Here is a 26,427-nt window from a genome sequence, read left to right on the forward strand (position 1 = left end):
TTTTGATATTATCTTGATATATGGTGTTAAGTGTGGATCCATATCTAATTTGTGCCATACTAATTTCCAGTTTTCCCAACAGTTTTTTCCAATTAATGAATTTTTGTCCCTAATGTTGGTATCTTTGGGTTTGTCAAAGATTAGATTGCTATAGATGTACCCTTTTTTGTCCTTTGTATCTAATCTGTTCCACTGATCTACCGTTCTATTTCTTAGCCAATACCAAATGGTTTTGGTGACTGCTGCTATATAATATAGCTTTAGATCAGGTACACTTGGGCCACCTTCCTCTGACATTTTTTTCATTAGTTCCCTTGCAATTCTCGACCTTTTATTCTTCCATATGAATTTTGTTGTTATTTTTTCTAGGTCATTAAAATAGTTTCTTGGGAGTCTGATTGGTATAGCACTAAAGTATTGTCATCTTTATTATATTCGCTCTGCCTATCCAAGAGCACTAAATATCTTTCCAATTATTTAAATCTGACTTTATTTTTGCGGCAAGTGTTTTGCAATTTTTCTCATATAATTCCTGACTATTCTTTGGTAGATGGATTCCCAAATACTTTATACTCTCAACATTTGTTTGGAATGGAATTTGTCTTTGTATCTCTTGCTGTTGCATTTTGTTGGTGATATATAAAAATGCTGAGGATTTATGAGGACTTATTTTGTATCCTGCCACTTTGCTAAAATTCTGAATTATTTCTAATAGCTTTTTAGCAGAGTGTTTGGGGTTCTCTAAGTATACCATCATGTCATCTGCAAAGAGTGATAGTTTGATTTCCTCATTTCCTACTCTAATTCCTTGAATCTCTTTCTCGGCTCTTATTGCCGAGGCTAGCGTTTCTAGTACTATATTGAATAGTAATGGTGATAGTGGGCAACCTTGTTTCACTCCTGATCTCACTGGGAAAGGTTGCAGTTTATTTCTATTGCATATTATGCTTACTGAAGGTCTTAAATATATGCTCCTGATTATTCTAAGGAATAGTCCATTTATTCCTATACTCTCAAGAGTTTTTAGTAGGAATGGATGTTGGATTTTGTCAAATGCTTTTTCTGCATCTATTGAGATGATCATATGGTTTTTATTAATTTGATTATTAATATGGTCAATTATACTAATAGTTTTCCTAATATTGAACCAGCCCTGCATTCCTGGTATAAATCCTACTTGATCATAGTGTAATATCCTGGAGATGATTTTCTGAAGTCTTTTTGCTAATATCTTATTTAAGATTTTAGCATCAATATTCATCAAGGAAATTGCTCTATAATTTTCTCAGTCTTCGATCGACCTGGTTTAGTATCAGTACCATGTCTGTGTCATAAAAGGAGTTTGGTAGGACTCCTTCATCCCCTATTTTTTCAAATAGTTTATATAGCATTGGAGTTAGTTGTTCTTTAAATGTTTGGTAGAATTCACCTGTAAATCCATCTGGTCCTGGAGATTTTTTCCTGGGTAGTTGATTAATAGCTTGTTCTATTTCTTTTTCTGAAATGGGACTATTTAAGCAATTTATCTCCTCCTCTGTTAATCTAGGAAGCCTATATTTTTGGAGGAAGTCATCCATTTCACTTAAGTTATCAAATTTATTGGTATAAAGTTGGGCAAAGTAACTCCTTATTATTTCTCTAATTTCCTCTTCATTGGTGGAAAGATCCCCCTTTTTATTTGTAAGACTAACAATTTGATTTTCCTCTTTCTTTTTTCTGATCAGATTTACCAAAGGTTTATCTATTTTATTGACCTTTTCATAAAAATAACTCTTGGTTTTATTTATTAATACAATAGTTTTTTTACTTTCAATATTATTGATTTCTCTTTTTAATTTTTGTATTTCAAGTTTAATTTTTGGTTGAGGGTTTTTAATTTGGTCTTTTTCTAGCTTTTTAAGTTGCAGGCCCAATTCGTTAATCTTCTCTTTCTCTATTTTCTTCAAATAAGCCTCTAAAGATATACAATTTCCCCTTATTACTACTTTAGCTACATCCCACAGATTTTGGTTTGATGTCTCATCATTGTCATTATCTTGGGTGAAATTATTAATTGTTTCTATAATGTGCTGTTTCCCCCAGTCATTCTTTAAGATGAGATTATTTTTTCTTGTAATTTTAGATGCATTGGTATTATTTGTACAAAAAGTTTAAATTTTCCATTTTACCTCAAATTATCCATTTCACTTTGCCTTTATTTCTGGGTTTTGGTCATAAACTCCATATCCTTATATCTGAAAAGTAATTTTCCATTATCAAACGATTTACTTAGACTATCACCCTTTATGTCTAAATCATGACCACAATTTGAACTTAACTTGTTTTACAGTGTGAGAAGTTGATGTATATCTAATTTCTACTAGGCTACTTTTAAAGTTTCTCGTCAGTTTTTTCTAATGATATATAGACTTACTAAGTCTCTTTTAGAAGTTGAATCTTTTAACTTTTTGATTGAGCAGCATTAAGATATTATTTTACATGAATTTACATGAATGTCATTCATAAAGTATTTACCTTATTCCAAGACTGAAATGGATTTGTGATCTTAATTCTAGAGTTCTGCCAGTGATGCAGATTACAACCACTTCATGTTTATTTACTCTATAAAACTCTTGTCTATATATTTCCATACATTTACCATGGATGTCTACCTAGATGTGCTGGAGACTTTCTTTATTTTGACTTTACATGGTTAAAAAAAAAACAACAGTCACTATTCATTTGTTTATCACTTGTTCTTTCTATGTAACTAGCACTTTTTTCTCCGTATCATAAAATTCCTTATGTTATCTTTTACACCTAATCTTGAAGTGAGTCACTGATTGCACCTAGCAGCCTTCATGTACTTTCATAATCATTTTGCACCTGTCCATTGTCTTCTGTAGGATACCTATTTTTAATTCTTCAGAGGCAATTGAATTTTGGGTTAGGGTCTCAGTACCCCACACGTCGTACAATATAAACATAAATATAACTCTCCCTTACCTCAAGGTTTAATGAGTTACTAGTAGTCTCCCAAATTTATCGCTTCTGGTGACAAACTTCTCTAAATTGGCTTAGCTTGGTCCTGAGAGAACACACACTGACAGTCCTTCACTTGGGCCTAGACTTCTCGGCTTGGTAAGAATCTGCTAGAGCCCAAGTCTCAGTGGAATAACTTTTGAGAAGTCAGGATCATTGTATAATGTTATAACAAGGTATTAGATTAAGACTTTAGTGAAGGCCTCTGCTTACAAGAAACAAGACTAGAAAAAAAAGTTTGGGTAAAAGGCTAAGTATACTTTGTAAATATTACCTCACTTGATCCTCACAATAACCCTGCAAGGTAGGTGCTATTATTAGCGCCCATTCTATAGTGGCTGAGTCAGGCAGAGAATATGTGACTTGCCCAGGGTCACACAACTAGCGATTGTCCGAGACTGGAAGTGAACTCGGATCCCCCTAACTCCAGGCCCACCACTCTATTATTCACCTTACCAGTTAGCCAGATGGACACACTAGGAGCAGAAAAGGGCCCGAACAAAAGCAAAGAGATACAAGACAGCAAGTAACCCAGTTTAGCTGGAGCACTGACACCATGAGAGAAAAAAAGTGTGACACACTGGTAGAAAAGCCAAGTGCTCAATACATCTATTCCTATTCAGCACTTTGTGTAGTGGCCAAGAAGAGACTGCTTAGTCATCAAATTGTAGTATATAAATGTAGCATGATAGTATTGCCCTATAAGAAATAGTTAACTTTGTGAATAACTTGGGAAGAACTACATGAAATGATGTAAAGATACATAGAACCATACATAAAACAACAACGGAAATTAAAAGAATAAGAAAAACCTGAACCTCGATTCCCTGACAAACCAATATGGTTCAGTCTGAAGAGAGGCAGGGAATTAGGAAAGGATGATGCGAACAAATGGATAATCTAAAAGCAAAATTCTCTGACCAACAGAGTTCAGAGATTAGACGAGAGATGTCAAATCCATATCTCGGGGACACACCACACTCCCAAGTACTCCCTAGACCAGATTAAAAAGTAACTGGGAAACGTTACAAAATAAAGAAATGCAGTGAAGCAGATACCATTAACTAAGTCAATGTGTAGCCCACAGAAATCCTGATGTACAGCTCAGTGACCCATTTTCAGTTTGACATAAAAGGACCACCAAAAACCCAAACTGATTACTTACTTTAAAACACATCATCTACACACAACTAAGCTTGCCTAGAGTCTACAAGGCTTTCTTGCAATATTAAAATGAAATCAAAAAGTTATAAAATTATTTTCACTAAGTTGTTTTAAAATTATAAAAGTATGTAATATACAAGTTTCTGTGAGCAGGATGAGATAAAAATACTGATTATGTCCTTCCTAGATCATGTACTTCAAAATAGATTAGGGACTTCAAAATATTTATATACAGGACGTTATCTGAAACTTTTCAATCAACTTGACCTCAATATATCAATATTAAGAAGTCAGCTGAACTTTCAATTTTTTTTGTTTTCCAACATTACAATGAAATTAAAATAAATCTTCCCAAGTCATACATTATGATTGGGTTTTTATCATTTCCAAATAGATCTGTGATCTCAATGACTTGGACATGCTTTTTAACAGGAATACACATCACAAATTCATTGAAGTCTCCTCAACTTGCTTGCCCACGCCCTTCCCTAAGTTCACCATGGAGGTCTACCTGCTTTAGAAGCTTCCTGGCACAAGGATTCTGAGTGAATCTTGAGTCATCCTCCTACACAGCCTTGTCCTCCCCAGAGTGATCTAGTTACCCAAGGAAGCACAGAACTCTCTACAGTGTACATCATCTCTTCTCATATTTAGCATGACAAAATCTACTTTCCTACTAATGTATTCTTATAAGTGAAAACTAACTGGCAATATCAACCAAGAAGTTAGAATCATATAGCTTAACGAACACAATCTTTCTCCACATCAGTTAATGAATGAAGATGCAATCTTATAAGTACATAATATAAAAATGAACATTTAAGAAAAAATTGTAACTGTGCTCCAATAAACCAACACATATATAGCAAGAAAAGACAGCTTTAAGTCATTAATATGTATTGTAATGTTAAAATTTAAGCACATTATACAAATTTCTTACCTCTTAAAAAAGAGTAGAAACATTTTTTTCTAATTCTAACTCTAAATTCATACCTCATCTCCAATTTTGGGGGGACTATCACAGAAAATGAAAAGTTTATACTTAGGGCTAAAGGGTATTTTAGGTTCTCCATCAGATGAGTCGGTGTCACTTTCATCTGCCTGCTGTATCTGGCATATCTAAAATAAGGTCCATTGATACCAATTCATTACTTCATTTTTATCCAGACAAGTTTTTTAGATTTAATACAAGTTGTGTTCTGACTATGAAGAACTGACCCTCAACCAAACAGAAAAGTGGCATGGGAGCAGAGCAGGGAGTCCTGACCAGCTCTGCTACTTGAATCTGTGAGGAGACGGCAAGCAATTTCACCTTTTTAAACTTTACCTATAAAATGGGCATGACAATGCTTGTGTTATCTACTTCTCAGTTCCAAGGGAAACAGACTGTATGCTTTCAAATACAATCAACGTGAGGTTTTCTTCTACTCATGAGGGTAAGAGAGATAAACAGAAGAAATTTAAGGGATTTTAAATGACATTACATTTAAGTTCGAATTAAAAGGTCAAATTGTGGTATAAAAGCACTCAACATAGAAAACATTTAACCAATTCCTTAAGCAGGTAGATTAAAAAAATCTACCTCATCATCTTCATCTGAGAGTTCTTATTCTTCTCCAATGTGACTACAATCTTCTGAATCATTAGATTCAACTTCAAGCTCAACACTGAATTGGTCTGCAACTGAGTCATCTGAATCTTCATTTAATATTACCAGTATCAATATCCTAAACAAAAGAAAAGAAATTTAACTCAAGCCAAAAAATGATCTAGAACTTCCTTATTTCTCTCCCTTTACTTGTTCAATCCTCTTCTCCCCCACCTTCAAATCTAATCAGTGTATCAGACTAATTCTTCCTAAAATATTTTCCTTATATTAAATAGGTCTAAACCTATATTCCGTTATCCCAGCATTCTGTCATGCGAAATTCTATCTTTTTTTTCAACTGGTATTTTTTTTTCTCTTGAAAGCATGCAGCCCAATATTTTCTTTGGCATCAGTGAAGGGTCAGCTCAGTAGAGGAAATGGTACTATGAACTCACGGTAGACCACACAGAACCTTTTGTGACAGCTGAAGCAATGCATCTCGGAGTAGGTTGGGCTTCAACAGGTTATTCGCCCTATCCTGGGGGTGGTGAAGAATGAGGTGGAAAATGTGTGGGAGATGATTTGTTCTCCTACAGATTCCATGGACTTCATCTATGGTCAGGTAAATATCATCTGCTTTCACAAAGTTTGAAAGGAAGCTTTTTTGTCCTTATATTAATTTATGCAACTTGGAAATGCACACATTCTACCTCTCATTATATATAGTATGCAAACATCTGATATTTGAAGAATGTATTAACTTTAGTAAAAGCCAAAATCTGTTGAGATGGAGGACAATAGAAAGATACTAAAATTAAAACATTTTATTTTAAATGTTACAGTGTACATGAATAATGCACATGTACATGTATAGTTAAATAATTCCAATTTGTTTTAATTTGAGACTCTAACTATTTTAAACTTTCAGTGATGTACCCATATTTTGTGATTTCCAACTTAAAGAGATATAGCTATATACTAATTTCTAGCAAGATAATCCAAGAATAAATTCAGAAATAATGTAAAGATACTTCAGAACAAAAAAGATAATTAATAGAAATTGAATTAACAGTGAATTTCATCAGCTAAACAGCTTACTGTTATTTTATTTTTAGGTAAAACTTAAAAATTTATTTTTAACACAAATCGCTTAAAGAATCATGTTGGGAGAGAAAAATCAGAACAAAAAGGAAAAACCATGGGAGAAAAAAAAACAACAAAAAGAAATGAGCATACTGTAGACTTACAGTTAGGAAAACAAGTTAAAAATCTTGTCTCACATACTTGTTGATTTTGTGCCTCTAGATAAGTTACTTAAGCTCTACCTTCCTTAAATTTCCTCATCTGTAAAAGGAAGATGATATTGATTGCTTTTTGATGCATAAATATTGATAAAAATAGCTTTACAAACCTTAAAATGCAATATAAATTCTGTCTATTATTTATTACTTTTTCACCATCATGAAATCATTTTGACCTTTAAAGCTTTATAATAATTTGAACTTTGAAGGTACTATTCCATTCATACTTTTCTGTCATTATTTTCCTTATTATAGACCTACTTTTATTCTGTTATTCTGGTTTATTTCTATTATTTCATCAAGACCTTGTACGTTAATTGATAGAGGATGAAATGTATAAATTAATTTTTGTCATGAAAATGGGGTATGGGAGTGTAGAAACACTGAACCCCATATATATTGGAGTTTTAGGACTATCTTTACACAGGACACCAAATGTTGGGGAGAAGAAATTTGAATCCCCAAAGTATATTGAAATCTTGGGCTGGTATCACAGATTGTCTCAAAAGAATTTGTAGATTTAGATCTTCTCCAAATCAACAGGAAAAGATTCTATTATTATTCCATTGATAACTTACTATGGGGGGCTTTAATTCTAAGGCTCCTTGACAACCAAGAGGAAGGCCAGAAGCTCCAGGAGAGTCCCTGCCTTCCCTACCTCTGCACAGAAAAGCCCAGCATGCATTTCCCAGACTCCTGAGTTCTGAGGCCCTCCTTTTGCCTTCTGGGCATGGTGTTTTAGTTCAACCCAGTTGCCTGACTCCTTTCTTTGGGAACCACAGTCTTTCATAAAAGTGTCCTGCTTTGCCTCAAGTACAGAAACTGTTGTACTTTCTTCTACCTAGGGATCTATCCCTTGTCATCATCATCATCTTTACCACTACCATTTATCATCATTATTATTCTCAACAAGCATTTATTAATCAATTGATTAATGTTAATTAACCAGGTACTATGTGCTAAGTCCAAAGGATACAAAGAAAACCAAAAACTTGGTCCCAACCCTCCAGGGATTCATTTTCTTATGGAGGAGACAATGTAGGAAATGTTATTTGTATATGAATATTTTTTGTATTGACAAAAGAGATAAAAAGAAAGAGGGCAGGGAAGAATAGATTAGCAAAACTAACATACCAGCCTTAATTGATAAAATATAAACTATTTTACATTTATTGTTCCCCATTTCTGCAGAAAAGGGAGGAGACACATTTCTTCATCTCTTCTTTGAATATGAACCAGGTAAATATAAAGAATTCATATCCTACATATAATTTAGTCAACTTATTTATCAGAGTAATGATTGTAATATTATCATTAATTTGTTAATTCTATTACAAGATTCCAGAATAGTTAAAAAGTATCAAACACATTTATACATCCTGGGAAACTAGATGGGAGAATAAATTATTACTTTATTTCTCAGATGAGTAAATTGAGTCACAGAGAAAGCAAGCTACTTATCATGGATCATATGCTAAGCAAATATTATAACTCAGCCGTTTTCATTCAAAATATCTCCAAGTGAAATTTTATCTTTCTCCCTAAACATTCCCCTTCCCGATTATCTTCACTGGTACTCCCATTCTCCTAGTCCCCCAGGCTTGCCACAAAGGCATCATCCTCACCTTCTCATCTCTCCCTTTCCCTCCTCTAACGCATCTTTGCCAAGGCCTATCGATTTCACATGTTCAGCCTCTCTCAAACTTGGCACTGCCACCATCTGATGCACGACCCTATCACCTCACACCTTTGCTATTTAAGTGTCTCCTGGTAGATCTACCTGCTTCAGGTCTCTTATTATTCTATTTTATCCTCCAGATTTCAAAGTGATTGTCCTTAATGCAGGTCTGAACTCATCCCTCTTCCTCTCAGACTGCCTTCCTGTTACCTCTGGGGCCAAATACAAATCCTCTGGCATTCTGAGCCCTTGATGACCTATCCCCCCTTATCTTCTTACACATCACACCTTCCATCCCAACTGACTCTGATCCAGTGTTATTGACCTCTTTGCTGTTCCACAAATAAGACATATTGACACCAGATAATCTTTCTGGCTGTCCTGCTGCCTAGGATGCTCTCCTTCCCCTGCCTTTTTCAAGTTCCAACTAAAATCACAGCTTCCATTGGAAGGCTTCCCCCCCATCTCTTATTCTTAGAAGCTTGCTCCATTAATTATTTCCTATTTCTCCTGAACAAAGTTTAAATGTATGTTTGTTTGTTTGTTATTTCTCTTCTTGCCAATAGATTGTGAGCTCCTTGAGGGGACATTATATCCCTTGTATGTCTAGTATTTAGTATGGTATTTATGCTAGTCACATAATAGATGCTTAATCAATCCTTATTGACTATGAGAAAAAGAGGAAAATGTTACTATTTTGGTATTTATGAATATCTTATTGCTACCTTGACCTCTTTCAGACATATACCTAGAAGTGGTAGTTTTGAATTAAGGAGTATGTATCTTTTTTTTTTTTTTTGGCATGACTCCAAATTATTTTACAAATGAATTGAACCGATTTGTGGCTCTAACAAGCATGCATCAGTGTACTTATCTTCCTACAGGTCTTCTGTAATATAGATTATTACATTACTGTCAATAGTACTCCCATCCTTCCAGTCCCCCACGCTTGCCTCATAGGCATCATTTAAGCATGATGTAGGAATAAAGAATAGCAGAGGCCACAAATTCCATGGAAGCCTCATGCCTTTATAGAAGGAGCACTCTCCTTATTAAAATAATTGGCACATGCTGGGCACAACCCCCACCAAGGAACACTGAAAACCCTAAACTTGGTTCTGTCTTATTAAATCAGGAAAGAATTTTTATTGAAGTTGGAATTGTTCCAGTTATGCAAGTATAGTCAGAGCATCAACTTGCTCAGATGAAGATCTTCTTGGTAAGAAGGAAGAATGATAAAAGGGTTTATCATAAATTAAAGCAACTTGATTCTGAATTCTTTAAAGAGATAATTGCTATTCACATGTGGAAAGGAAGAAAATAATAAAAAAAGTAGCATACATAGTAATTTTATCAAAAAGTTTAATCAATGTAAATTAATTGCCACATCAAGGAAACCAAAGAGTCCTAGAAAGTGCCATGTTTAGCATACATTTCACTGAGTTGTCAGATAGTGAGATGATGCCTACAGCAGATACAAAGTGGAGTCATTTTGCTTCACATCAGATTGACAGAGAAGACAGAAAAGGAAAATGACAAACGCTGGAGAGGATATGTGAAAATGGGTTTTTCATTATCATTTTGAACTCTTCTTGCCATTTGGAAGAACAACTTGGGGCTGTGCCCACCTGTGTGTAAAAGTGTATTTATCATTTGACCCAGAAATATCACTATTAGGTCTGTATAGAGATCAAAGAGAAAAAGAAAAGGGCTTATATGTACCAAAATACTTATATCAGTTATTTTTGTCGTAGCAAAGAATGGGAAACTGAAGGAATGCCTTTCAGGCTATGACAGAATAAGTTGTTGGGTATGAAACAGTCCTTTGACTAAATGGAAACTGAAGCCCAAAAGTCTGACAAGCTTATTTTAAAAGAATTTTGATTCCTAACGCAAGTAGTAAGTACACGTTACCCACTATCTTTCTGTACTAAAACATACTGTAGAACGGGATTGGTGGTAGTTCTTACACTAACATTATTTTTGGAACAACCTAAATTTTTTTCTCTAAATTTTATATATTTTCTTTAAATATTGCTTTAAAATAGTGAGGAAACTCCTACTAACTGGCTGCTATTTTTCAGGTCAGTGATGACAAGAGACAACACCCCCCTGCTTGGTAGAATTCTCTAAGCTTCAAGAACAGGAAGGCAATTACAATTTACAGATGCCCCTTGAGACACTAAAGTAAGTTTACTGCATGTTTTATCCTATGCCTTAATTAAAAGGGGAAAAAGTATAAACATAATTGCCCTTTTTTGATAGTTCATTGCTAATGCAGATTTCACATGATCCATAACAGAATGGATGGATAATTTTTATAAGTATATACTTATTTACAAAACTAGATATTTTTCTAATAATCTTTTTTAATGTTGCTGGAAATATTATGTTAATGTTTCTTCTAATATATTATTTGATTTACAGGAATGTTGTCAGAAAGCACTTTTTAAACCACATGTTTTATATGAGTTTCATATATTATTAAAATATGTGTTTCTATTTACTTATTTCATAATAATACAAATATATAGATAGTATACAAATAATATATTTTAATATAATTTATTTTCATAGTAGTTTCATTTTTATCATCCTCTTCCACTAGGGATCTATCCCTTGTCATCATCATCATCATCATCATTACCACTATGACCAATCATCATTATTATTCTAAACAAACATTTAGTAATCAGTTAAATAATGTTAATTAACCAGGTACTATGTGCTAAGTGCAAAGGATACAAAGAAAACCAAAAACTTGGTTCCCCAATCCACTGGGGATTCATTTTCTCATGGATGAGACAATGTACAAAATGTTATTTATAGATGAATATGTTTTGAATCGAAAGAGGGGAAAAAAGAACTAGGGCGGGGAAGAATACTTTAGCAGAACTAACATATCAGCCTTAATTGGCAAAATATGCAATGCTCTACACTTATTGTTCCCCATTTCTGCAAATAGGGGAGGAGATGCATTTTTTTCATTTCTTCTTTGAATATGAACTTGGTAAATATAAAAAATTCTATTTCTTTTTAATTTTCCTTTTTCCCTGAAGAAGCATTTCTTTCTATTTAAGTTGTTAGAGTTACCTTATATTTTTCTTTCATAATTCTGCTGTGCTCATTTTGTATTAGTTCACATGAGTAAATTTCCCTGAATTTTTTATATGGATCACTTCTTATGACATTCTAACAATTCCATGATATTTATGTATCACAGTTTGTTTACCTAATCAGTGGCATCCATTAAGTGTCCTGACTTCTCACTACAACAAAAACTATGGTTATGAATATTTTGATAAGGATCTTTTTTTTTCTATTTGTGGTCTCCTTATGGTAATAGAACTCTGGGTCCAAGGATATAATCGATTTTGATACTTTCTTAGCACAATTCCAAATTATTATCCAGAATGGATAGGCCAGTTTACAGTTCTGTGTATAATATGTCAATATGCTTATCTTTTAGTAGGTTTGGGTTTTTATTTCTCATTTCTCTTAAGAATGTGAAGCAATTTGAAAGTGTAATTTTCAGAAATATTACAAAAATGACCTTGTGAAATTTTCCAAACTGCTTTGTGATATTGGATAACAGAATATTTAAAATTGAGAAAAAAAGCAAAGAAAACTATCTTGGTAGATTTGTCAACATGTATATTAGTTTTTTTTTTTCCTTTATCCATAACACCTTACAGGTATGTGACCTTACAATAGATGGCTTACATTATCTGTCTAGATTAATATCTTATTTTTTTTAAGATGAGGTAAGGATGAAGTCTAAGGTTTTTTGTTTCATTAACCTGTGAAGTCAGTTCTGTGGAGGATGGTTAATTTTAGATTTGTATTATTGCACCTTTACATGTTAATAAAATGTTTTCACTTCTCTTTCCTGCCATGCATGCAGCTGTATATGTCTTTTTCTTTCTCCTTTACCTTTCACTTTTCTTCTTTATTGAATAGCTATTTTGTTTTCTTGCTCTTTTTCTTTCGAATGCGTTTGTTGCTGCCTCCTACAATATTATGAACCTTGGTTCATAAATCATTAGCTATTCTATCTGATATGATCCCTTAAATTGATTCATCACCTTCACTTCCTATTCCTGAGGGATGTGATTTAAGTCCTACTTTCGTGGTCGGATGGTTTTTCCTTACTTTCTTCAATACAAGTCTGAATTTTGTGATCTGATCCACAGACAGTTCCAGGCCTTGTTTTAACTTGTTTTTAACATAGAGCCTCTCCATGTTTGGCTACCAAGTATATAACCATTTTGGTTTCTATATTGACCATGTGGTTTAAATCCATGTCTAGGACTGCCTTTTGGGTTGTTGAAAAATGCTTATTGATTATGAGCTGTTGTGACAAAAGTTCATTAGTCTCTCCCAGGCTTCATTTTGTACTCCAAGGTTAAACTTGCCTTGTTATTCTACTGATGATAATTCTTTTTCAGATTTTCAAATGTTGAATAGTAATTATTGAAGAGTTTTTAATAAACGCAACATTGTTCACAGGTGTCTATAAATGTATTGTTGGTGGTAGTTTTTGCTCTCTCACTTGTAGTTAGTATAAGCTTTATCGTGACAATGTTGCAAATGTGTTTTTATGTTTTATAATTTGGAGAGCTCCATTTGGCTTCCAGAAAAAGAAATTTCAATTTTGGAAATCTTTGAACAACTGAATGTTTAATGCTTTCTTTTTTCTTTTTAGGCACCTACAGCAATTCCTGATGAAGGTAAGATATTGAAATATTTTTACAAATGTCCCCTTCCTTTCTATTTTTCACTTTCTTATTTTATAAAAACAAAAACATATTTATAGGAATCCATCCCATAACTAATTCTCCCTTTCTACAATTTATAGATAAATTAATTTTTTTATTAAATTGAACTTATAAGAAACTTAAGAATCAGTAAATTGCTTTGCAATTTTTTCATAGGAACCTAGCCTTATGTGCCCTCCTTTAAGTTCTGGTTCCAATTCATTGTCCATCTCTATTATCTTTCTTAAATATACATATGATTAGACAAACTCTCCAGGATATTCAGTACAATAGACAGCATTCTTTTAAAAAAATGTTTAGTATTTTATTTTTCCATAGTAACAAGTAAAAACAATTTTTAATAATAATTTTTAAAACTTTGGAATTCCAAATTTTCTGCCTTTCTCCTCATCCCATTTCATTGAAAGATGGGCAATTTAATATAGGTGATGCATATTTACTCATGAAATCATCAATTCTTCCTTTGTGGATGGATAACATTTTTTATCATAAGCCTTTCAGAGTTGTCTTGAATGTTTGTATTGCTGAGAATAGTTAAATCATCTTACAATACTGCTGTTCTTTTATACATAGTGCATTTCACTTTGTATCAGTTGATGGAAATCTTTTCAGGTTTTTCTGAGAGCATCCTGATGGTCCTTTCTTATGGCACAATAGTGTTCCTTCACAATCACATACTATAATTTGTTCATCCATTTCCTGCTTTTGAGGACCATCACTTCAGTTTCCAATTCTTTGCCACCAGAAAAAGCTGCTATAAGTATTTTTGTACATATAGGTCCTTTTCCTTTAAAAATTATTTTTGGATATAGACCTAATAGTGATGTTTCTAGGTCAAAGAATATGCATGGTTTTATATACCTTTGGACATAGTTCCAGATTGCTCCACAGAATGCTTTAATCAGTTCTCAACTCCATCAACCATTGATTAATTTCTCATTTTTTTCACATTCCCTCCAATGTTTATTTTTCTTTTTTGAGTTATTAATCACTATAATAGGTAAAAGTTAGTACTGCAGAATTGTTTTAATTTGCATTTCTCCAATCAGTAGTGAGAACAGTTTTTCATATGGCTGTAGAAAACTTTGATTACTTCATTTGAAAAATGTTCATATCTTTTGATCATTTGCCAATTGGGGATTGTATATTATTTTTATTGATTTGATTGGTTATCTATATATTTGAGAAATGAGCTCTTTATCAGAAAAAAACTTGCTTCAATTTTTTTCAGTTACTATTGCTAAATACTACAGTATTTTCTTCCATTGTTCCCCCTTTTTATTCTATTTTCTCTCCTTTGACACTTTCTCTCATCAGACGTGTTTTTTTCTTTCATCCTCCTCACCCCTAGTCTTGTTTGTTTCTCCTTGATCATCCTCATTCCATTCCTTTTGTCTTATCTGCATTCCCTCTTACTTTCCTGTAGGGTAAAATAGATTTCTATACCCAATTAAATGTGAATGTTTTTCCCTCTTGGAGACAGTTCTGATGAGAGTAATGTTCACTCATTCTTTCTTATTACCCCCCATCTGCTTCTCCAGCATAAAACATAACAAAACAAAAGACCCCCCACAACTTTTTCTTGGCTCTTTCATATGAGATATTTTACCCTATTCTACCTCTCCCTTTTGCTTTTTCTTAGTATACTTCTTTTTCTCCCCTTATTTTTATTGTTTTAGTTATTATCCTTTCAAATTCAACACATACATCTACTCTCTCTCTCTCTCCCTCTCTCCCTCTCTCTCTCTCTCTCTCTCTCTCTCTCTCTCTCTCTCTCTCTCTCTATATATATATATATATATATATATATATATATATATATATATATATATATATATACTTCTTCTAACTGCCCTAATAAAAAGAAAATTCAGTGCACTTAGGTGCCGTAGTGGATAGAGCTCCAGCCATGAAGTCTGAACTATTTGAGTTCAAATGTGACCTCAGACACTTAACACTTTCTAACTGGGTGACCCTGGGCAAGTCACTTAACCCCAATTGCCTCAGCAAAAAAAAAAAAATAAATAAAGCGAAAATTTTATGAATTGCAAATATAATCCTTCCATGAGGAATGGAACCTGCCTTTTGAATGACTAGTGCATATCGAACTTGGGGAGATAGGAAGACTTATTCTCAACAATAGGAACCACATAACCAACAATCCACTCTGGAGAACAGGAGTAAAGAATGTCATCAAAGTATTTTATGGCAGAAGGGGAATAAAAGCTATTTATATTTCATAACAGCAAGGGACAAAATGGAGAGGATTCTACTGATACCTTCATCGTATCAAAAAATGTGGAAGCCTTCTCTCATGTTAGGTAGATCCAATTGGTGAACGTTTTGCATGAGTTTCACAGAATGAGCAGGGATAAATGATTGGCTTCACCATCTTTGGAGGGAACTACTACATTTATGACATTAAACATTTACTTAGTTTTGATAGAGAACCTTTGAAACATTTAGTTAAAACAAACCACATTATTGTGTTTTTTTTCCAATAGTAGAACTCTTCATCTATTAATTATCATTGAAGAAGGATAAATATAATTAAATCTGGGGCAGTCATATTTCCTTTGCCCTTAAATTCTAGGATACACAGCCAACAGAAGTGCCATTGACTAAAGGTAGCCAAAATCTCGTCCACATCCAAACAAACTACATATGGCAGGGATACTTGGACTCAACATATTCTCATCTCTTTGAGGTATTAATTTACTCTAATATACTAAGATTTTAAACATATGACATATTTATCAAATAATATTTCTATTATTTTTCTAATCCTTGGACACTCATTTTTTTGTGTTTTTTAGTTATACATATACACTCATTAAAAAACACATTACCTTATGAATTATAATAAATAAATGGGTATTCATTAACTAAAGGAATAAGATTTTGTGTAATATTCATTACCCTTCTTAGTTTGGTTTTTAAGATATATAAAGAGTTATAAAGAATAGAAAATCTTTTTTTTTAATTCATTTTTCCAGATTATCCCCTCCCTCCCTCCACTCCCTCCCCCCGATGACAGGCAATCCCATACATTTTACATGTGTTAGAATATAACCTAGATACAACATATGTGTGTAAATACCATTTTCTTGTTGCACATTAAGTATTAGCTTCCGAAGGTATAAGTAACCTGGGTAGATAGACAGTAGTGCTAACCATTTACATTCACTTCCCAGTGTTCCTTCTCTGGGTATAGTTATTTCTGTCCATCATTGATCAACTGTAAGTGAGTTGGATCTTCTTTATGTTGAAGATTTCCACTTCCATCAGAATACATCCTCATACAGTATTGTTGTTGAAGTGTACAGTGATCTTCTGGTTCTGTTCATTTCACTCAGCAACAGTTGATTTAAGTCTCTCCAAGCCTCTCTGTATTCCTCCTGCTGGTCATTTCTTACAGAGCAATAATATTCCATAACCTTCATATACCACAATTTACCCAACCATTCTCCAATTGATAGACATCCATTCATCTTCCAGTTTCTAGCTACAACAAAAAGAGCTGCCACAAACATTTTGGCACATGCAGGTCCCTTTCCACTCTTTCGTATTTCTTTGGGATATAATCCCAATAACAGCAATACTGGGTCAAAGGGTATGCACAGTTTGACAACTTTTTGGGCATAGTTCCAAATTGCTCTCCAGAATGGCTGAATTCTTTCACAACTCCACCAACAATGTATCAGTGTCCCAGTTTTTCCACATCCCCTCCAACATTCATCATTATTTGTTCCTGTCATCTTACCAATCTGACATGTGTGTAGTGGTATCTCAGAGTTGTCTTAATTTGCATTTCTCTGATCAGTAGTGATTTGGAACACTCTTTCATATGAGTGGAAATAGTTTCAATTTCAGCATCTGAGAATTTTCTGTTCATATCCCTTGACCATTTATCAATTGGAGAATGGTTTGGTTTCCTATAAATCAGGGTCAGTTCTCTATATATTTTGGAAATGAGACCTTTGTCAGAACCTTTCCTTTTAAAAATATTTTCCCAATTTGTTGCTTCCCTTCTAATCTTGTTTGCATTATTATTGTTTGTACAGAAACTTTTTAGTTTGATGTAATCAAAATCTTCTATTTTGTGATCAATAATGATCTCTAATTCTCCTCTGGTCATAAATTCCTTCCTCCTCCACAGGTCTGATAGGTAGACTATCCTCTGTTCCTCTAATCTATTTATTATCTCCCTCTTTATGCCTAAATCATGGACCCATTTTGATCTTATCTTGATATATGGTGTTAAGTGTGGATCCATATCTAATTTCTGCCATACTAATTTCCAGTTTTCCCAAGAGTTTCTTTCGAATAATGAATTTTGTCCCTAATGTTGGTATCTTTGGGTTTGTCAAAGATTAGATTGCTATAGATGTACCATTTTTGTCCTTTGTATCTAATCTTTTCCACTGATCTACCGGTCTATTTCTTAGCCAGTACCAAATGGTTTTGGTGACTGCTGCTATATAATATAGCTTTAGAGCAGGTACATTTATTTTTTTTAAATTTTTTATTATATATATTTTTTTATAATATTATCCCTTGTATTCATTTTTCCAATTTACCCCCCCTCCCTCTATTCCCTCCCCCCGACGACAGGCAATACCATACATTTTACATGTGTTACAATATAGTCTAGGTACAATACATGTGTGTGAATATCATTTTCTTGTTGCACAATAAACATTAGAATCCGAAGGTACATGCAACCTGGGCAGACTGATATTAGTGCTAACAATTTACATTCACTTCCCAGTGTTCCTTCTCTCGGTGTAGTTATTTCTGTCCATCATTGATCAACTGGAAGTGATTTGGATCTTCTTTATGTTGAAGATTTCCACTTCCATCAGAATACCTCTTCATACAGCATTGAAGTGTACAGAAATCTTCTGGTTCTGCTCATTTCACTCAGCATCAGTTGGTTTAAGTCTCTCCAAGCCTCTCTGTATTCCTCCTGCTGGTCATTTCTTACAGAGCAATAATATTCCATAACCTTCATATACCATAATTTACCCAACCATTCTCCAACTGATGGATATCCATTCATCTTCCAGTTTCTAGCTACAACAAAAAGAGCTGCCACAAACATTTTGGCACATGCAGGTCTCTTTCTGCTCTTTAGTATTTCTTTGGGATATAAGCCCAGTAGTAGCAATGCTGGGTCAAAGGGTATGCACAGTTTGATAACTTTTTGGGCATAATTCCAGATTGCTCTCCAGAATGGTTGGATTCTTTCACAACTCCACCAACAATGTATCAGTGTCCCAGTTTTCCCACATCCCCTCCAACATTCATCATTATTTGTTCCTGTCATCTTAGCCAATCTGCAGGTGTGTAGTGGTATCTCAGAGTCGTCTTAATTTGCATTTATCTGATCAGTAGTGATTTGGAACACTCTTTCATATGAGTGGAAATAGTTTCAATTTCTTCCTCTGAAAATTGTCTGTTCATATCCTTTGACCATTTATCAATTGGAGAATGGCTTGATTTCTTATAAATTAGGGTCAGTTCTCTATATATTTTGGAAATGAGCCCTTTGTCAGAACCTTTACTTTTAAAAATATTTTCCCAATTTGTTACTTACCTTCTAATCTTGTTTGCATTAGTATTTTTTGTACAGAAACTTTTTAGTTTGATGTAATGAAAATCTTCTATTTTGTGATCAATAATGATCTCTAGTTCTCCTCTGGTCATAAATTCCTTCCTCCTCCACAGGTCTGAGAGGTAGACTATCCTCTGTTCCTCTAATCTATTTATTATCTCATACTTTATGCCTAAATCTTGGACCTATTTTCATCTTATCTTGGTATATGGTGTTAAGTGTGGATCCATATCTAATTTCTGCCATACTAATTTCCAGTTTTCCCAACAGTTTTTTCCAATTAATGAATTTTTGTCCCTAATGTTGGTATCTTTGGGTTTGTCAAAGATTAGATTGCTATAGATGTACCCTTTTTGGTCCTTTGTATCTAATCTGTTCCACTGATCTACCGGTCTATTTCTTAGCCAATACCAAATGGTTTTGGTGACTGCTGCTCTATAATACAGCTTTAGATCAGGTATACTTGGACCACCTTCCTCTGACCTTTTTTTTTCATTAGTTCCCTTGCAATTCTTGACCTTTTATTCTTCCATATGAATTTTGTTGTTATTTTTTCTAGGTCATTAAAATAGTTTCTTGGGAGTCTGATTGGTATAGCACTAAATAAATAGATTAGTTTGGGGAGTATTGTCATCTTTATTATATTCGCTCGGCCTATCCAAGAGCACTGAATGTCTTTCCAATTATTTAAATCTGACTTTATTTTTGTGGCAAGTGTTTTGTAATTTTTCTCATATAATTCCTGACGATTCTTTGGTAGATGGATTCCCAAATACTTTATACTCTCAACATTTGTTTGGAATGGAATTTCTCTTTGTATCAATTGCTGTTGCATTTTGTTGGTGATATATAAAAATGCTGAGGATTTATGTGGATTTATTTTGTATCCTGCCACTTTGCTAAAATTCTGAATTATTTCTAGTAGCTTTTTAGCAGAGTCTTTGGGGTTCTCTAAGTATACCATCATGTCATCTGCAAAGAGTGATAGTTTGATTTCCTCATTTCCTACTCTAATTCCTTGAATCTCTTTCTCGGCTCTTATTGCCGAGGCTAGTGTTTCTAGTACTATATTGAATAGTAATGGTGATAGTGTGCAACCTTGTTTCATTCCTGATCTCTCTGGGAAAGGGTGCAGTTTATTTCTATTGCATATTATGCTTACTGACGGTCTTAAATATATGCTCCTGATTATTCTAAGGAATAGTCCATTTATTCCTATACTCTCAAGAGTTTTTAGTAGGAATGGATGTTGGATTTTGTCAAATGCTTTTTCTGCATCTATTGAGATGATCATATAGTTTTTATTAATTTGAATTTTAATATGGTCAATTATACTAATAGTTTTCCTAATATTAAACCGGCCCTGCATTCCTGGAATAAATCCTACTTGATCTTAGTGTATTATCCTGGGGATGATTTTCTGAAGTCTTTTTGCTAATATCTTATTTAAGATTTTAGCATCAATGTTCATTAAGGAAACTGCTCTATAATTTTCTTTCTCAGTCTTCGATCGACCTGGTTTAGGTATCAGTACCATGCCTGTGTCATAAAAGGAGTTTGGTAGGACTCCTTCATCTCCTATTTTTTCAAATAGTTTATATAGCATTGGAGTTAGTTGTTCTTTAAATGTTTGGTAGAATTCACATGTAAATCCATCTGGTCCTGGAGATTTTTTCCTGGGGAGTTGATTAATAGCTTGTTCTATTTCTTTTTCTGAAATGGGACTATTTCAGCAATTTATCTCCTTCTCTGTTAATCTAGAAGGTGGAGACGATATGTAAAAATGGATTTTTCATTATCATTTTGAACTGTTCTTGCCATTCGGAAGAACAACTTGGGGTTGTACCCACCTGTGTGTAAAACTGCTTTTATCATTTGACCCAGAAATATCACTATTAGGTCTGTGTAGAGATCAAAGAGAAAAAGAAAAGGGCTTATATGTACCAAAAAATACCTATATAAGTTATTTTTGTCGTAGCAAAAATGGGAAACTGAAGGAATTCCTTTCAGGCTATGAGAGAATAAGTTGTTGGGCATGAAACAGTCCTTTGACTAAATGGAAACTGAAGCCGAAAAGTCTGACAAGCTTATTTGAAAAGAATTTTGATTCCTAACGCAAGTAGTAAGTAGATGTTACCCACTATCTTTCTGTACTAAAACATACTGTAGAACGGGATTTATGGTAGTTCTTACACTAACATTATTTTTGGAACAACCTAATTTTTTTTCTCTAAATTTTATATATTTTCTTTAAATATTGCTTTAAAATAGTGAGGAAACTCCTACTAACTGGCTGCTATTTTTCAGGTCAGAGATGACAAGAGACAACACCCCCCTGCTTGGTAGAATTCTCTAAGCTTCAAGAACAGGAAGGCAATTACAATTTACAGATGCCCCTTGAGACACTAAAGTAAGTTTACTGCATGTTTTATCCTATGCCTTAATTAAAAGGGGAAAAAGTATAAACATAATTGCCCTTTTTTGATAGTTCATTGCTAATGCAGATTTCACATGATCCATAACAGAATGGATGGATAATTTTTATAAGTTTATATTTATTTACAAAACTAGATATTTTTCTAATAATCTTTTTTAACGTTGCTGGAAATATTATGTTAATGTTTCTTCTAATATATTATTTGATTTACAGGAATGTTGTCAGAAAGCACTTTTTAAACCACATGTTTTATATGAGTTTCATATATTATTAAAATAAGTTTATATTTACTTATTTTATAATAATGTAAATGTATAGATAGTATTCAAATAATATATTTTAATATAATTTATTTTCATATTAGTTTCATTTTTATCATCCTCTTCCACTAGGGATCTCTCCCTTGTCATCATCATCATCATTATTACCACTATGGCCAATCATCCTTATTATTCTAAACAAACATTTAGTAATCAGTTAAATAATGTTAACTAACCAGGTACTATGTGCTAAGTGCAAAGGATACAAAGAAAACCAAAAACTTGGTCCCCCAATCCTCTGGGGATTCATTTTCTCATGGATGAGACAATGTACAAAATGTTATTTATAGATGAATATGTTTTGAATCGAAAGAGGGGAAAAAAGAACGAGGGCGGGGAAGAATACTTTAGCAAAACTAACATATCAGCCTTAATTGGCAAAATATGCAATGCTCTGCACTTATTGTTCCCCATTTCTGCAAATAGGGGAGGAGATGCATTTTTTTCATTTCTTCTTTGAATATAAACATGGTAAATATAATAAATTCTATTTCTTTTTAATTTTCCTTTTTCCCTGCAGAAGCATTTCTTTCTATTTAAGTTGTTAGAGTTACCTTATATTTTTCTTTCATAATTCTGCTATGCTCATTTTGTATTAGTTCACATGAGTAAATTTCCCTGAATTTTTTATATGGATCACTTCTTATGACATTCTAAAAATTCCATGATATTTATGTATCACAGTTTGTTTACCTAATCAGTGGCATCCATTAAGTGTCCTGACTTCTCACTACAACAAAAACTATGGTTATGAATATTTTGATAAGGATCTTTTTTTTTTCTATTTGTGGTCTCCTTATGGTAATAGTGAGAACTCTGGGTCCAAGGATATAACCGATTTTGATACTTTCTTAGCACAATTCCAAATTATTATCCAGAATGGATAGGCCAGTTTACAATTCTGTGTATAATATGTCAATATGCTTATCTTTTAGTAGGGTTGGGTTTTTATTTCTCATTTCTCTTAAGAATGTGAAGCTATTTGAAAGTGTAATTTTCAGAAATATTACAAAAATGACCTTGTGAAATTTTCCAAACTGCTTTGTGATATTGGATAACAGAATATTTAAAATTGAGAAAAAAAGCAAAGAAAACTATCTTGGTAGATTTGTCAACATGTATATTAGTTTTTTTTTTCCTTTATCCATAACACCTTACAGGTATGTAACCTTACAATAGATGGCTTACATTATCTGTCTAGATTAATATCTTAATTTTTTTTTTAAGATGAGGTAAGGATGAAGTCTAAGCTTTTTTGTTTCATTAACCTGTGAAGTCAGTTCTGTGGAGGATGGTTAATTTTAGATTTGTATTATTGCACCTTTATATGTTAATAAAATGTTTTCACTTCTCTTTCCTGCCCTGCATGAAGCTGTATATGTCTTTTTCTTTCTCCTTTACCTTTCACTTTTCTTCTTTATTGAATAGCTATTTTGTTTTCTTGCTCTTTTTCTTTGGAATGCGTTTTGTTGCTGCCTCCTACAATATTATGAACCTTGGTTCATAAATCATTAGCTATTCTATCTGATCTGATCCCTTAAATTGATTCATCACCTTCACTTCCTATTCTTGAGGGATGTGATTTAAGTCCTACTTTCGTGGTCGGATGGTTTTTCCTTACTTTCTTCAATACAAGTCTGAATTTTGTGATCTGATCCACAGACAGTTCCAGGCCTTGTTTTAACTTGTTTTTAACATAGAGCCTCTCCATGTTTGGCTACCAAGTATATAACCATTTTGGTTTCTATATTGACCATGTGGTTTAAATCCATGTCTAGGACTGCCTTTTGGGTTGTTGAAAAATGCTTATAGATTATGAGCTGTCGTGACAAAAGTTTATTAGTCTCTCCCAGGCTTCATTTTGTACTCCAAGGTTAAACTTGCCTTGCTATTCTACGGATGATAATTCTTTTTCAGATTTTCAAATGTTGAATAGTAATTATTGAAGAGTTTTTAATAAAAGCAACATTATTCACAGGTGTCTATAAATGTATTGTTGGTGGTAGTTTTTGCTCTCTCACTTGTAGTTAGTATAAGCTTTATCGTGACAATATTGCAAATGTGTTTTTATGTTTTATAATTTGGAGAGCTCCATTTGGCTTCCAGAAAAAGAAATTTTAATTTTGGAAATCTTTGAACAACTGAATGTTTAATGCTTTCTTTTTTCTTTTTAGGCACCTACAGCAATTCCAGATGAAGGTAAGATATTGAAATATTTTTACAAATGTACCCTTCCTTTCTATTTTTCATTTTTTTATTTTATAAAAACAAAAACATATTTATAGGAATCCATCCCATAACTAATTCTCCCTTTCTACAATTTATAGATAAATTATTTTTTTATTAAATTGAACTTATAAGAAACTTAAGAATCAGTAAATTGCTTTGCAATTTTTTCATAAGAACCTAGCCTTATGTGCCCTCCTTTAAGTTCCGGGTCCAATTCATTGTCCATCTCTATTATCTTTCTTAAATATACATATGATTAGACAAACTCGCCAGGATATTCAGTACAATAGACAGCATTCTTTTAAAAAAATGTTTAGTATTTTATTTTTCCATAGTAACAAGTAAAAACAATTTTTAATATTAATTTTTAAAACTTTGGAATTCCAAATTTTCTGCCTTTCTCCTCATCCCATTTCATTGAAAGATGGGCAATTTAATATAGGTGATGCATACTTACTCATGAAATCATCAATTCTTTCTTTGTGGATGGATAACATTTTTTATCATAAGCCTTTCAGTGTTGTCTTGAATGATTGTATTGCTGAGAATAGTTAAATCATCTTACAATACTGCTGTTCTTTTATACATAGTGCATTTCACTTTGTATCAGCTGATGGAAATCTTTTCAGGTTTTTCTGAGAGCATCCTGATGGTCCTTTCTTATAGCACAATAGTGTCCCATCACAATCACATACTACAATTTGTTCATCCATTTCCCGCTTTTGAGGACCATCACTTCAGTTTCCAATTCTTTGCCACCAGAAAAAGCTGCTATAAATATTTTTGTACATATAGTTCCTTTTCCTTTAAAAATTTATTTTTGCATATAGACCTAATAGTGATGTTTCTAGGTCAAAGAATATGCATGGTTTTATATACCTTTGGACATAGTTCCACATTGTTCTACAGAATGGTTTAATCAGTTCTCAACTCCACCAACCATTGATTAATTTCTCATTTTTTTCACGTTCCCTCCAATGTTTATTTTTCTTTTCTGAGTTATTAATCACTATAATAGGTAAAAGGTAGTACTGTAGAATTGTTTTAATTTGCATTTCTCCAATCAGTAGTGAGAACAGTTTTTCATATGGCTGTAGAAAACTTTGATTACTTCATTTGAAAAATGTTCATATCTTTTGATCATTTGCCAATTGGGGACTGTGTCTTATTTTTATTCATTTGATTGGTTATCTATATATTTGGGAAATGAGCTCTTTATCAGAAAAAAAAAAAAAAACTTGCTTCAAATTTTTTTCAGTTACTATTGCTAAATACTACAGTATTTCCTTCCATTCTGTTTCCCCCTTTTTATTCTATTTTCTCTCCTTTCACACTTTTTCTCATCAGATGTGTTTTTTTCCTTCATCCTCCTCACCCCTAGTCTTGTTTCTCCTTGATCATCCTCATTCCATTCCCTTTGTTTTATCTGCTTTCCCTCCTACTTTCCTGTAGGGTAAAATAGATTTCTATACCCAATTAAGTGTGAATGTTATTCCCTCTTGGAGACAGTTCTGATGAGAGTAATGTTCACTCATTCTTTCTTATTACCCCCCCCATCTGCTTCTCCAGTATAAAACAAAACAAAACAGAAAACCCCCCACAACTTTTTTTTGCCTCTTTCATGAGATATTTTACACCATTCTACCTCTCCCTTTTGCTTTTTCTTACTATATTTCTTTTTCTCCCCTCATTTTTATTGTTTTAGTTATTATCCTTTCAAATTCAACACATACATCTACTCTCTGTCTATATATACTCCTTCTAACTGCCCTAATAAAAAGGAAATTCAGGGCACCTAGGTGCAGCAGTCTCTTCTTGGCCACTACACAAAGTGCTGAATAGGAATAGATGTATTGACCACTTGGCTTTTCTACCTATGTGTCACACTTTTTTCTCTCATGGCATCAGATCTGCAGCTAAACTGGATTACTTGCTGTCCTGTATCTCTTTGCTTTTTTTCAGCCCCTTTTCTGTTCCTCGTGTGTCCATCTGGCTAAGTGGTAAGGTGAATAATAGAGTGGTGGGCCTGGAGTTAGGGGGATCCGAGTTCACTTCCAGCCTCGGACAATCACTAGTTGTGTGACCCTGGGCAAGTCACATATTCTCTGCCTGACTCAGCCACTATAGAATGGGCGCTAATAATAGCACCTACCTTGCAGAGTTATTGTGAGGATCAAGTGAGGTAATATTTACAAAGTATACTTAGCCTTTTTCCCAAACTTTTTTTTCTAGTCTTGTTTCTTGTAAGCAGAGGCCTTCACTAAAGTCTTAATCTAATGCCTTGTTATAACATT

At 33.3% G+C, this 26,427-nt stretch overlaps 2 long non-coding RNA genes across 4 annotated transcripts in view; both read left to right on the forward strand.

The window, feature by feature from the left end:
• Positions 1-21,552, forward strand: part of LOC141548976 (uncharacterized) — an 82,657-nt gene extending 61,105 nt beyond the window's left edge. For 2 of the 3 annotated variants that reach the window (XR_012484209.1, XR_012484207.1), the window contains 2 exons: positions 8,266-8,313; positions 21,455-21,552. This is a non-coding gene — a long non-coding RNA (uncharacterized LOC141548976). Of the gene's footprint in view, positions 1-8,265; positions 8,314-10,836; positions 10,941-21,454 lie in introns of those variants that run through there. The other variant, XR_012484208.1, reaches the window with a different exon arrangement.
• LOC141548979 (uncharacterized) overlaps positions 1-26,427 on the forward strand; it is a 303,550-nt gene that overhangs the window by 233,687 nt on the left and 43,436 nt on the right. The window lies entirely within an intron of this gene.

The sequence above is a fragment of the Sminthopsis crassicaudata genome, chromosome X (assembly GCF_048593235.1).
Source record: "Sminthopsis crassicaudata isolate SCR6 chromosome X, ASM4859323v1, whole genome shotgun sequence".
Taxonomy (NCBI): domain Eukaryota; kingdom Metazoa; phylum Chordata; class Mammalia; order Dasyuromorphia; family Dasyuridae; genus Sminthopsis; species Sminthopsis crassicaudata.